The 14,155-nt window shown below is 40.6% G+C and overlaps 1 long non-coding RNA gene across 1 annotated transcript; it reads left to right on the top strand.

The window, feature by feature from the left end:
• Window positions 1-403: 403 nt before the first annotated feature.
• Window positions 404-10,777, top strand: LOC129030703 (uncharacterized). Its single transcript, XR_008500735.1, has 3 exons — window positions 404-663; window positions 1,349-1,722; window positions 10,596-10,777. It is a non-coding gene; the product is annotated as an uncharacterized LOC129030703 (long non-coding RNA).
• The last annotated feature ends 3,378 nt before the right edge of the window (window positions 10,778-14,155 follow it).

Genomic DNA, 14,155 nt, shown 5'->3' with positions numbered 1-14,155 from the left:
GCACACATTCAAGTGTGGCTACTTACGCTGAGACTTTCTGATGAGCACGACTAGACAGCAGGGGGCCGCCAGGATAGTTTGTTCAGCTCAAGGTAAGACGAGAGGAGAAACTAGCCCTGTCCCTTGCTGGACACCACCACTCCAGTGCCTGAAATCCAACCTCCCCACCCCCATCAGCATTCCTCCCCTGGAAAAGATTGGAAAATGCAAGAATGTGCTCCTTTGACTCTGGCCTTCCTCTAACAGCCCTGCTTCTGTTAACACAGACTTTCTGCAGCTTCCTTAACGTCATTGGCTACAGGCTACAGCTGTTGCTAGTCAAAGGCATTGTTCCTTTGAGCTAGCAGGCACTTTGTTCTTTCCCATGACACATTGTTTTAGGAGCTCACTCTAGAGGAGAAACATTCTATCCCGGTGCTCAAGTTCTTCAGGAGCACCTCAGTGTCTCCCTCTGCCCACCCACCTGCACCTGACAACTGTGGGCTGTGCTCTCATGGAGGCACCGTCGGACGCTACCAGACTACAGAGGTGAGCGCCCTTAATCCTGACTGAAGGTTTGGGAAAAGGCTTCTCAGAAGAGGTGATACTTGATACGGGCCCTGGAGGAGGAAGAACAGTTTGAGAAGACAGCAGTGAGAGATGGCATCCGGGCAGGCGAGAAATGTCAGTCGTCATGGAGGCAGCAGGAAGGGAGTGTTGGCTGCAGAAACCTGGCAAGGCTCTTAGAGACAGAGACGAAGAGGGAGATGGGGATGGAGATGGAGATGATAGAGACAGACAGATTGAAGATGGCAGAGTGGGGGCTATGGGGAAGGGTGATGAAGCAGGAAAGATAGATCAAACGAGACTGCGAGGAGCCTGTGTGCCTGGGCTTTATTTTGGAGGCAATGAGAAACAGAAAGGGTTTTTGAGCATGATGGGACAATGAGGAGTTCTGTGGTTTAGGAAACCCGGCAGTCATGGGAAGTGCAGATTCAAAGTAAGGAAACGTCCCAGGGTTTGGTGATGATCTTGGTGAGAAGTGACACAGGGGTAGTGGGGATGGAATTGAAAGAAAGGATGAACTTCCAGAGTATGGCTGTGCTCAGTAGACAGGAATCAGGGAGGGCAGGAGGAGAGTAAAAGGGTTCTCTGAGCTTAAATCCAGATGTTGAGGAGATGGTGGTACTATCAATGGAGGTGGAGCTCTTAAGAGGAAGAAAGATGGGGAAGAAAAGGATGAGGTTTTTGACAAGTTGAATATGGGGTGAGCATGGGTCCAACTGAAAGCAGTGGAAATACAGATGTGAAAAATAGATGCGGTAGAGTTGAAAAGTTGGGGATCATTTTCACCTGAATGTTACCTAAGGCAAAGGGAAGAGAGGTCATCCAGGACAAAAGTACAGAATTAAAAGAAAAAGCAACTAAGCACGAAATCTTGGAGAATGTCCTCATTGAAGGGTGAGCAGATGAAGAGGAGCCCACAAAAGAGACTGAGGAATTGTCTTCATTCACTCATTCATGCATGCATTCATTTGGTCAACAAATATTTTTTGGCACCTCCCATGGACAGGTCCTGAGCACCAAGGGAACAGTCAGAAATGATGAGTCCAGAAATGATGCCCTCCAGAACTTCCGGTGAGGAAGGCACTCAGGAAAATGCAGCACCCTATGGAGGCCCAGGAAGGAGGGCATTCAGGAAGAACACAGTCTGATGGTGTCAAGTGCAGTGGAAGCTAAGAGGTAGGGAGGAAAAGATGGGAAAAGGAGAGAACTGGGGAGGCAAGAGGGACAAATGAGGGAGAAGAGAAGGGAGAGGAAAGACGACAGAGGCACAGAGTGGGGATTTGTCTGATTCAAGAATCCTAGGCGGGCTGTGGTGGCTCACGCTTGTAATCCCAGCACTTTGGGAGGCCAAGGTGGGTGGATCGCCTGAGGTTGGGAGTTCGAGACCAGCCTGGCCAACATGGTGAAACCCTGTCTCTACTAAAATACAAAATTAGCTGGGCATGGTGGGGCGGGTGCCCATAGACCCAGCTACTTGGGAGGCTGAGGCAGGAGAATTGCTTGAACCCAGGAGGCAGAGGTTGCAGTGAGCCAAGATTGCCCCATGGCACTCCAGCCTGGGTGACAGAGTGAGACTCCATCTAAAAAATAAAAGAAAAAAGAATCCTATGTTCTTTCCCCTGGCCTTACCTTAGAAAGCAGAGTGAATGCCGACCTAATCAGGTTTACCTCCATTGCCATAGCAACCTCTGGGACTCACTTTGCTGCACATTCTTGAGACCTGAAGTGAAGAAGTCACTTTATATCAAGTTACCTACCAATTAGGCTAGCGATTTCTCTGTCTCTTAAAACATTCTTTTAAAGTCTTGTCATGTTTCGTCTTTCTAGAATTCATTTTTCACATCTTCATTCACTGGGATTCTGGACCATAATATATGTAAACACATAAAATACTACAGATTGAAAATAAAATTATTCTGTTATCTGATTATTAAAGTGGTCATTGTTAAAAAAAAAAAAAGCCTTGGAAAATACAATATAAAGTAGAAAATACAAATCACTAATTTCCCCACCACTCTTAGTATTCTGTTGTTTTTCTTCCCAATCCTGTTTCTAGACACATTTGATGACATTTAAACATATTTTTATTGTTAATCTACAGTTTCATATACGGTTTTGTTTGCTAACTATATCATGGACATTTCCCCATGCCACTAAAATAACTATAAAATCATTTCATTATTCATAAGCCTCACATTTTAGCCCTTCCTCTATTTTAATGCAGCAATTGTCCACCTTTATACATAAATACTTGTTCCTGAATCTTAAAAGTAGTCAAATTCGCTCACACTTCAAAATTATTTTTGTATTTACTTTTTCTTAGATTCTTTGTGTTTAATGTCTCATTCATTTCAAAGAGCAATATTAATATGATTGAAAGTGATCACAGCATCTTTTGTTTCCAAAAGCAAGTTATTTTGAAATGTGATCTGATTTTATTTTGTAAACTCCATTATTAAGAAATTTGGCCCAACTTTGAGAAATGATACATTTACTCTTGACTCATGCCATTCAGCCCCAGGTTTCCATCAATGCTTGTTTGAATTCCATGGGTATAGCACTGGTGGAACTGCTTTTTCAGATTTTTAGATTTGTCAGAGAATATTAATCCTTAACCTAAGTTTTTTTTCCCTTATTTCTCTCCTTACATTTATTTCTTTTCTTAGTTTCATTATGATATATGAAACTAACATATCCTTTGTATGAGGATTCAGTGGTTACATCTGAAAGCAAACAGGAAGTTATTATTTTACTTGTTGGAAAAATTCACTTCCCTTAATGTAGCTTTTCTCATTATTTTACTCTCAAACATTTGGTGTACTTCTGTTTTACATGTGTTTCTTGTAAGAAGAATATGGTTGGATTTTTAAAAATTAACTATCTTTTAGCTGACAAGTATAATTCTTTTTTATTTAATTATGATCATTGATATATTTGGATTTATTTTCATCATCTTTTTACACTTTCTATTTGGTGAAATTCCTACTCCATTTTTTTTCTCCTCCAATATTTTGGAATGTATAGATTCTAATTTTCATAGTTAAAGTTATTAATTAGATTCACCCTCCTTCTAAAACCTAGAGTATTTTAACTCTTTCTCAGCTTATAAGCTAGTGTTGTCCAGTATTTTATTTCTGTTAAAAAGTCTTGTGAAATGTATCATATATAGAAAAGTTTACAACACGCATGTATGTGTATGCGTGTTTGCGCGCGTGCACACACACACACACACACACACACAATCATATATTTACCATTTTAAGAAATAGACTATGACCTCTGCTTTAGAAGCTCATCTCTCCCAACCTCTGACTTTTATAACTTCACAAATTAGATTCATTAGTGTTGATATTTATTTAGATGTATCCATGTGACTACAAATGTCTTTGATCACATGGTTGTCTTTCTTACAACTTACAGCTCACATCTCCTTTCTGGGGAAGTATATATATCCTTCTTTCCAAGGTATATATATCCTCAAGAAGTTCCTTTACTAAGAATCTGTCCATAGTAAATTATCTTGGCTTTTGTTCACCTAAATATATTCTATTGCATCCTCATGAAAGATAAGTTTTACTGGATATCCAATTGTAAATTGAAACATTTTTCCCAGCACTTTGAAGACATCATCTTGTAATCTTTTGGTTTCTGCTCTGTTCATAAGAAGTTAGATGTAAAACAGGAAAGCTGTCTTTTTCTCTAGCTGTTTTTAAGCTATTAAATTTGTCTTTAATGTTCTTTCATTTCACCAGGATAAGTCTGGGTGTGAATATTTTTTAGAATTTTTTGTACTTCCCAAATATAAGGAACCATACAAATTATTGAATATTGTTTCCATCTCATTTTCTCTGATCACTCTTTCTGGAACTTTCATTAGATGAATGTTAACACTTCTTAAACTTTCATGTCTATATCATGATATCCTTCTCTTTCTCTCTCTCAACTGTATTCTAAGTAGTTTTGTCTTATCCAACTTTCAATTTATTAATTATACATTTCATTTCTAATTCGTTAGTCAATTAATATGTTGAATTTTAAAATTCAACTATTTTACTTTCAGAAGTTAATCTTTTTTGATGTTTATAAGAGTATTTTGTTCCTTGCTCATGTTTTAAAGTTTTTTTAAATATTGAAAACATTTATTTATAAGGTATGGTTTTCTGGCACACTCTCGGTTTTCATAAATATAGTTTTATTAAAACACAGGCAAGCCCATTCATTTGCATACTGCCCATGGCTGCTTTTACACTAGAATAGCAAGGCTGAGTCTTTTTGACAGAGACTGTATGGCTTGCAAAGCCTAAAATGTATACTATCTGGCCTTTTAGAGAAAAGTTTGCTAACCTTGCTCTACGTGATAATTCCAACCCAAAGCCTGAATGTCTGATTCTCCTGTTTGATGTTTCTAACCCTGTCTGATGATGTCTTACTACATGGGTGGTCTAGTGATTTTTTTAAAAATTGTGAGCTCATTTTTGTTGAGGCACTAGCTGTGAGAATTTTATGAGGCTTGAATTGGAGAACATTCCTTCTATTTGTGTTTAACTTTGCCAAGTGCCTCGTCATTCTAAATTTTTTTTTTGGTTTGTTTGTTTAAAATATAGTTTCAGAATAGGTACACAGAGTGAATTTGAACCCAGGCTTGAGGCCTGACTGGTGATTATTTGTAATTTCTGGTAGGGGGTAGGAACTTTTATTTTTTCTTCCAACCAAAATCAAGGCTAAGATGCAAAATTTTCTTTGCTATTTCCTTTGCATGGCAAATATTTTCTAATTCACTATTTTATTGGGAATGTGGGCCTTTCAGGACTCATTCCAAAGTCTCCATGCTGACACTGCACTGCTTTGTCGCCTGCCTCTCCTGTCCCCTTTCCTCCGACATGGATGACATGGATGTAAAAACTGAAAGCTCTAATTTACAAAACACTGGCAAATGCCTTCAGGGTCTGATGCCTGCTCCAGTGAATATTTACCATGCTCATTCTGAATTCTGGCTTCTACTTCATTTTTGGCCTCTGGGGATTAAGATACTTTAATTTCTTGCCAAGTTAGCTACTCATTTTATCCAGCATTTTAAAGGTGATTTTTGGGGGAGAATTTTCAGGATATCTGTCATATTGCTGGAAGTAAACATCAGGAAATTTTTAAATGAAAAAACACACGATTAGGAAAATGGAAATAGAAAAGTTTCATAACATTCCAACAGGGTTCCAAGCCTACCTAATGTTTATTTATATCTGAGTTATGAGTGTTGTCTCTGGAGTCAGACAACCTGGGTTTGGAATCAGGCTCTGCCACTTACTACTGCTAGAGGTGAGGGTGGGCAAAATTTTCTGTAAAGGGCTAGATAGTAAGTACAGTTGTCCCTCAATATGCATAGGGGATTCATTCCAGGACACCCCATGGATAACAACATCCATGGATGCTCAAGTCCTTGATATAAAATGGCCTAGTATTAGCATATAACCTATGCACATCCTCTCGTATACTTTAAATCGTCTCTAGATTACTTATAATACCTAATACAATATAAATGCTACGCAAAGAGTTATTGTGTTGTATTGTTTTTAATTTATATTATTTTTACTGTATGGCTTTTTTATTTTGTTTTCAAATATTTTTGATCCTTGGTTGGTTGAATCCACAAATGTGGAGCCCTCACATATGGAGGGCCGACTGTATTTTGAGCTTTGCGAGCCATATGCAACTACTCAACTCAGCCACTGTATCATGAAAACAGCCATAATTATGTAATATGTAATGAATGGGCATGGCTGTGTTCCAACAAAACTTTATTTACAAAAGCAGGCACTTAGCTGGACTTGAACTTCAGGCTATAGATTGCACACCCCTGGCCTTGTACAAGTTAATAAATCTCTTTAAGCATCAGTTGTTTCATCTCTAAAATGGAGAAAATAATAATACCTGTGTCATCCATAGGTTGTTTGAGCATTAAATTAGTGAATTCGTCAGAGGCATTTGAACCATAGCAATTCCATCTTAAATAGGGGTAAAATGAGACTGAGACCTGCTGGGCTGCATTCCCAGGATACCAGGCATTCTTAGTCACAGGATGAAATAGGAGATCAGCACAAGATACAGGTCACAAAGGCCCTGCTGATAAAACGGAATGTCACAAGAAAGCCCGCCAAAACCCACCAAAACCAAAATGGTGATGAAAGTGACCTCTAGTTGTCCTTACTGCTCATTATATGTGAATTATAATGTATTAGCATACTAAAAGACGCTCCCACCAGTACTGTGACAATTTACAAATGCCATGGCAACGTTTGGGAGTTACCCTACATAGTCTAAAAAGGGGAGGGACTCTCAGTTCCAAGAAATCTCCACCCCTTTCCTCGGCAAGCTTATGAATAATCCACCCCTTGTTTAGCATATAGTTGAGAAATAACTATATTTAGTCAAGCAGCCCATGCCACGTCTCTGCCTATAGGGTAGCCATTCTTTTGTTTATTTCTCGAATAAACTTGCTTTCACTTTACTCTATGGACTTGCCCTGAATTCTTTCTTTCTCAAGGTCCAAGAGCTCTCTCTTCAGGTCTGGATCAGGACTCCTTTCCAGTAACAAATTCATGTAAGTGCTAACGTTAGCTATGATGTCGCTGCTGGAAGTGATGGTGATGATTTGAAACCAGTTTCTTGATTTTTTAAGATCATAAGGTGTCTCATCTTCAAATCATTTAAATACATCCAATGTAGCTTCCTGTGCTGCTACTGATGACACACAGTTGAAAGCTAACAATACTGCAGTAACAAACGACCCCCAATCTCAGTGGCTTTAAAGAACTCAGATTTAAGTTTTGCTCATACTACATTCCATCACACAGGCTGATGAGGGGTTCTCCTCATTGTCATTCCTCTGGGGCCCAGGCTTATCGAGCAGCCACCATTTTGAAATTACTGGTCACTACAGGAGAAAGGAGCTTTGGAGGGTCTTTAAACAATAATTAAATGCTTGGTCTGCAAGTGAAATGTTATTTCTGTGTGCAGTTCACAGTCAGAGTTGGTCACGTCTTTCTCTCCCACTAGCTTATTGCTTGGGTTGCTAGGCGTGTTGTCACAGACAAGCTTCATCTGTTGGCTCCTCCAAGGAGTGCCTAGAAGTGCAGAGCTACTCACCCAAGGCCATATGCTTCCCAGGGCAGCCCATATCCAGGGAATGCTTCCTGTGTGGGTAGAAAGGCCCAGCCCTTTCAGCCTAATGTGGGACAATTTTGGGATTTGGCTCAGCCTGTTGTTTGGCAACTTGACTTCTCCCTCTGCCCAGTCCTGCTTTCCTCTTTTCCTTTCTACAGGGATTGTTCCCAAGGATACTCGTTAATAAGCATCCTGTACACTAAACTCCATCTCAGCGTTCTTCTCCAAAAACCCAATCTGTGACATTCACCATGTGCCCGAGAGAGAAGGCTGGACTATCTCCTGAGGAACACCAAGGACTACCTCACTCACTAAAGTGAACACAGTTAGCCCTTATAGATGGGAGAGACTAAGATCACAACCATATAATAACTAATATTTATTGAGTACTTACCTGCCGCATGCTGCACTAAAATACATTACTTGGATTTGCTCATTTAATCTTCATAGTGCCCTATGTATTAAAACGGGATTAGACTAGGGAATGACAAGCTACGGCCTGCAGACCAAATCTGCCCACGCCTATGCCTTATGCATTGTCTATGGCTACTTTCATGCTATAACTGCATAGCTGAGTTGTTGTGACAGACACTGCATGACCCACAAAGTTGAAAATATTTACTCTCTAGTGCTTTTCAGAAAAAGCTTGCTGAATCCCGTTTTAGGTATTATTTCCATTTTATAGATAGCAAAATTTAAGCTTGCAGAAGTATGTGGTTTATTAAATCACAGAATGTCAATTTTTAGTCATATAGATCAAAGATAAAATTCTAAGTCCCCCAACCAACTGAATGGACCCCTTCTCCCAGCCAAGGACATTCCAAAGTTAATCTGAAAAACTAGTTCAGGCCATGATGGGAAGGGGGCAGTCAGATACACCTCATTATACCATCCTTCCTTAGGAATTCAGGCACAACTGACCAGCATCAACATTAAAACGGGCCAGGCATGGTGGCTCACACCTGTAATCCCAGCACTTTGGGAGGCCGAGGTGGTTGGATCGCCTGAGGTCAGGAGTTTGAGACCAGCGTGACCAACATGGCAAAACCCCATCTCTACTAAAAATTCAAAATTAGCCGGTCATGGTGGTGCACGCCTGTAATCCCAGCTACTCGGGAGGCCTGAGGCAGGAGAATCGCTTGAACCTGGGAGGTGGAGGTTGCAGTGAGCCAAGATTGAGCCATTGCATTCCAGCCTGGGCAACAAGAGTGAAACTCTGTCTCAAAAGCAAACAAACCAACAAACATTAAAACAGAGACTTAAGACTGACAAAACAGACTCTTTGCAGTAATAAGATACCAACATGACAGAGAGCAGACCCTGAAAGAAACTGAAGGATATTTTTTTTACATATTCTGAAATGGCCCTGCAAACCCGTCTCTTGTGGGGAAAATCTACATTCTGTAGAGAATCCCCTTCTCTTTCCAGGTCTTTTCCTTGATCCAGGATATAATTACCTGAGTCTGGCATCTTTTTAAATCTAATAAGAAACATTTACAATCTATTTTCTCTGAAGCCTGCTACCTGGAGGCATTATCTGTATCAGAAAATCTTTGAATTCACCTATGACCTGAAAACCCCCTGCCCCACCCCACTTTGTGTTGTCCCACCTTTCCAGACTGAACCCATCTACACCTTACCTGTATTGATTGATGTCTTATGTCTCCCTAAAATGTATAAAACCAGGCTGCATCCCCACTACCTTTGGCACATGTTCTCAGGGCCACTGGGGCTGTATCATGGGTCATGGTCCTAATATTCGGCTCAGAATAAATCTCTTTAAATATTTTACAGTTTGACTCTTTTTGTCAATAGTCATGAAGACAAACATTTAAACAGCAGCCTCCTTCTGTGATGGCAGGTGCAGACTCCCCCCCACCCTCCATGCCATTGATGGGCCTTTGTAAGTGCTCAGTGAATGATTATGAATGATTTTCTTTTTTTTTTCTCTTTTTTTTATTATACTTTAAGTTCTAGGGTACATGTGTACAACATGCAGGTTTGTTACATATGTATGCATGTGCCATGTTGGTGTGCTGCACCCATTAACTCATCATTTACATTAGGTATATCTCCTAATTCTATCCTTCCCCACTCCCCTCACCCCACAACAGGCCCCAGTGTGCGATTTTCCCTTCCTGTGTCCAAGTGTTCTCATTGTTCAATTCCCACCTATGAGTGAGAACTATGAATGATTTTCTTCCCTTCTCTTCTTCCCACCATCCTTCTTTGTAAAATCGAGGCCTCCTCCTCCATCTTTGCTCTAACTCCCCTCCCAGACAAGTTCTATTTTCTAGAGACAAGCGTATCTGAAATTGCAACCCTGTGGCTTCTCTCCACCAAGTGAAAAACACAAGAGATGCATCAGTTTTTGGTACCTTTGGCTATAAAACCTCTGGAGGAAGTTCTGTTTTTCTGAAAATGGTTTTCTTTTACTGGAAGAGTTAGGGTGGTCAATCTGTAGAGCCTGAGCTGGCTACCAGGAAACACTTCATGATGGCTGAGAAATTATTCCGCATGCTGAATCTTAAAGTGATAACATAAAATGGCAGTCTTGACCGACCCCTTAGAATCTAAGGCTGAGATTATCTGTTTCCAACTGCTTCCAGCTGAGAAGTGGCTCTCAGGGCAGCACTGAGTACTCGAAAGCATTCCCTCATAGAAGCGATTGTTCAAGGGGGATTCAAGAGTTTAATTCCTTAATGCCCATCCAGCTGCTTCCTAGATTCTCTCAGAACATGGGCCTTATGCCCCTAAATTCACTCCCATACTTAGAAACAGAACTGGGAACTGAGCCCAGGTTGTTTGATACCAAAATTTGTGCCCTTAACCATGCACTTCACTCCCTTCTGGTACACAAATATCCAGCATCATGTATTTACTTTCTACAGATACGTTATATGTGCTCATGTAGATCGTCTGGCAATTAGCTGCAAGAGGATTATAGGAAGAGATTCTACCTATCCATCTCTTTACACCATGCCTTCTGAAGAGAATGTCCGTGACGTTCAGAGAGAATCCTTGGATTTAGTCAGGAATATTAGATCCCTAAATAAAAATGTCTAAAATCCTTTCCCCATTCTTTGTTGTTGTTGTTTTCGAGATAGGGTCTCACTCTGTCACCCAGGCTGGAGTGGTGGTGGTGTGATCACAGCTCACTGCAGCCTCGACCTCGCAGGCTCAGGTGATCCTCCCACCTTAGCCTCCCAGTACACCTGGCTAAGTCTTTGTATTTTTGGTAGAGATGGGGTTTCACCATGTTGCCCAGGTTGGTCTTGAACTCTTGAGCTCAAGTGATCCACCTGCCTTGGCCTCCCAAAGTGCTGGGATTACAGACATGAGCCACCGTGCCCAGCCTGTTTTTTATTTGTATAAATTTAAGGGGCAAAACTGCAGTTTTGTTACATGGGTATATCGGGTAGTGGTGGAGTCTGGGCTTTTAGTGTGGCCATCACCTGAATAGTATATGTTATAACCATTAAGTAATTTCTCATCCTCATTCTTGGTTCATTAAAAAACAACTGGCCCTCAAAAATGTCTAGGGAATGGTGCACAAATGAACAAATGAGTCAATGGATGAATGAATTAATCAATCTCCAGACCCTTGACAACTTAAGGATCTTGGGCACAGTTTATGCTCATGATAAACAAAAAAAGACAGTCAGTTTTCTTATTGCTGACGTAGGCATCAGAAGGTACACAATCATTCATTTAACAAACACTGAACCTTCACTACAAATTGCACACCTTGTTAGGCACGGAGGACATGACACGCAAGGTCTCTGTCCTCAGCACAGGCAGGCCTCCAGAGATGAGGCTGAAGCATGGAACGTAGTGTGGCTACAGGAAGCTTCACCTGGGGCTTTGGCCAGTTGCTCGTATGTAAGGAATAGAACATAGGGAGGCATACATAGATAGAAGATACCCTTTCTAGGAAGTGAAATGGGAGTGCAACATCCAGGTGGAGGATTGGGAAGAGTTAAGTGTAAGGTTCTCTGGCAGCTGGGAGATGTAACCTGATCCGTCTCAGCAGTAGCTTTTTAAACCTGAGCTTTAAAACCAGGAAACCTGGAGGAATCACAGACACTGGGCTGGTTTTACTGGTCTCCCCTCTCTGTTTAGAAAGACAACTCTTGCCTTGTATAGCCAATGTTTCTTCGGTGGTGATAGGGACTTCTGTATATTGCTCAGTTAATCCATATTGTGATGATTTGTACTAGTTGCAATTCTCAGAGTATGTCCTGGTCTCCAGAAACAGAGGAAGTTGAGAAGACAACAAAAGAGAGATGTTTTAAAAGCACTGACTATTTTAATGACATAATTCTGTCAATATTACAGTGTTTAGACACAAATATAACAGGATTCTTTCTACAGAACTTTTCAAAACCATTAATTTAGGATTAGGAAACTCCCCTCACTCCCCCTAGGGCCACTGCTTGATTTGGTTAAAGCAACTTAATTCAAGTTTGGGTAAAATTTAAGCAAACTCCATTGCTCAGCAAAATGCTGCCTGAAAACAGCTAAAGACAGGTCAGAATGTCCCTAACCAAACCTCAGGCATTATTAACCAAGACCTGCCTTAATTCTGGTTTATCTCATGATGACCAAGGAGAAAAAAGTCTTCTCCTGCTAGAAGTATTCTATGTTTATTACAAAGCATGGATTGTGTGTTCAATGGCCATAAGAGAATGGATAATATACATAAGAGTTTAGAAGAGAGAGTAAACTGAAGTTAAGGGCATTTCAAAGGGCTTCATGGATGAAAGGATCTCGCATTCTAATTGAAGGAGAAGGAAGGCAGTTGAGGAGGTGAGAGAATTTCAGAATGATATGAAGGGAGGCTTGGAAGCAGGAATTTGGGTGTCATATTTCCACAGACTAGTGACTGATCAGGGTCTTTTTTTTTCCTTCCAAAGAGTGAGAAGAAAAATATTAGGTTGGTGCAAAAGTAATTGGGGTTTTGCAAAGTAATGGTGAAAACTGCAATTACTTTTGCACCAACCTAAATAGGTAGATAAATGTAGTTGGAACGGAAGGTTTATTTGAGGATGTAGCCCAAGATTAGGTTGAAAAATTAAGAAGGAGGCAATCTGTGATGGGCCTTAGGTTTTAGAAGAGCAGACAAGGCCAGGAATTGATATGTAGAAGTGGAATAGTATTTTTTCTCCTAGTTTTCTTCTGTTTCTAGATTGCTTTGGTCACTATATAACGTCTTTCTCAGTTTGATGGCAGACAGAAAGATTATTGGGAAAAAAATTAGGATCAAGTGTTAAACTCAGGCAGCATTATGTTCTAGTGCTATTGGGTAAAAATTCTAATGTAGACAAACGATATAACAATTTTAATAACTTCCTGAAATTTAAGTAAAGAAGCAATTCTAGGCCAGGCACAGTGGCTCATGCCTGTAATCCCAGCACTTTGGGATGCCGAGGTGGGTGGATCATCTGAGATCAGGAGTTGGAGACCAGCCTGGCCGACATGGTGAAACCCCGTCTCTACTAAAAATACAAAAATTAGCCAGTCATGGTGGTGTGTGCCTGTAGTCCCAGCTACTTGGGTGGCTGAGGCAGAAGAATCACTTGAACCCGAGAGGTGGAGGTTGCAGTGAGCCGAGATTGCACCACTGCACTCCAGGCTGGGAGACAGAGTGAGACTCCATCTCAAAAAAAAATATATATATAATAAAAGAAGCAATTCTAGCAACTCATCAACATGAAAGACACTGAAGTCGAAGCAAAGCAGGAGGTTCCTTTTAAAACTGGATCACGATTTATAAATAGCTGTATCCAAATGGAGAGAACATTATTGCCATCCAGCACTCAAACAACCTTACAGGTGTCTGGGCACCTTTGAACTGAAATTTAAGCAGGGAAGTTCCAATGACTGAATGGAACGTCAAAGAAGTGTTTGAAACTGAAATACCAAAGTAAAATAAAACTTGGAGGCCTTTTGGTGATCCAAAGGCAAGTATTTCATAGATTTCTCTGTTGAGATGCATCTCATTTTGATGTGCGTCCAAGTGTTTTCCAAGATGCAAACTCCTTGAGAGCAGGAACGTATTTCCTTTATGCCTCATTGAATGCAGGCCAACCAGTGGCCTGATGAGGTTTGGAGGGTGTGAATGACAAGTGTAAATAAAATTGTGTTGACAGCTATTTAATTATCATGTAGTTTCATGTTTAATGTTCAAAAGTTCTGAATAAATGAGCATCACAAATCTCAGTGAAAGCTAAATTAATTGACACATTTTGGCTAGCTGCAGAGAGCCATTTTGCTGTCTTCAGGAGTCCCCACGGTGTGATACTCATCTTGATTATGTAAGGCAAGTGAGGAAGGGAAAGGAAAACTTTATTTTTAGTGTGTTCCCTTTTTGTTGATTGACTCCTCTAAATTTGTAGCAAGGCAGACCATACCCCTGACCCATTTTCTTCTGATGGGTCTTGTTTCCCAC

This window comes from Pongo pygmaeus, chromosome 12 (assembly GCF_028885625.2).
Source record: "Pongo pygmaeus isolate AG05252 chromosome 12, NHGRI_mPonPyg2-v2.0_pri, whole genome shotgun sequence".
In the NCBI taxonomy this organism is placed as follows: Eukaryota; Metazoa; Chordata; class Mammalia; order Primates; family Hominidae; genus Pongo; species Pongo pygmaeus.
This window is presented reverse-complemented; position numbering and strand designations above follow the sequence as displayed.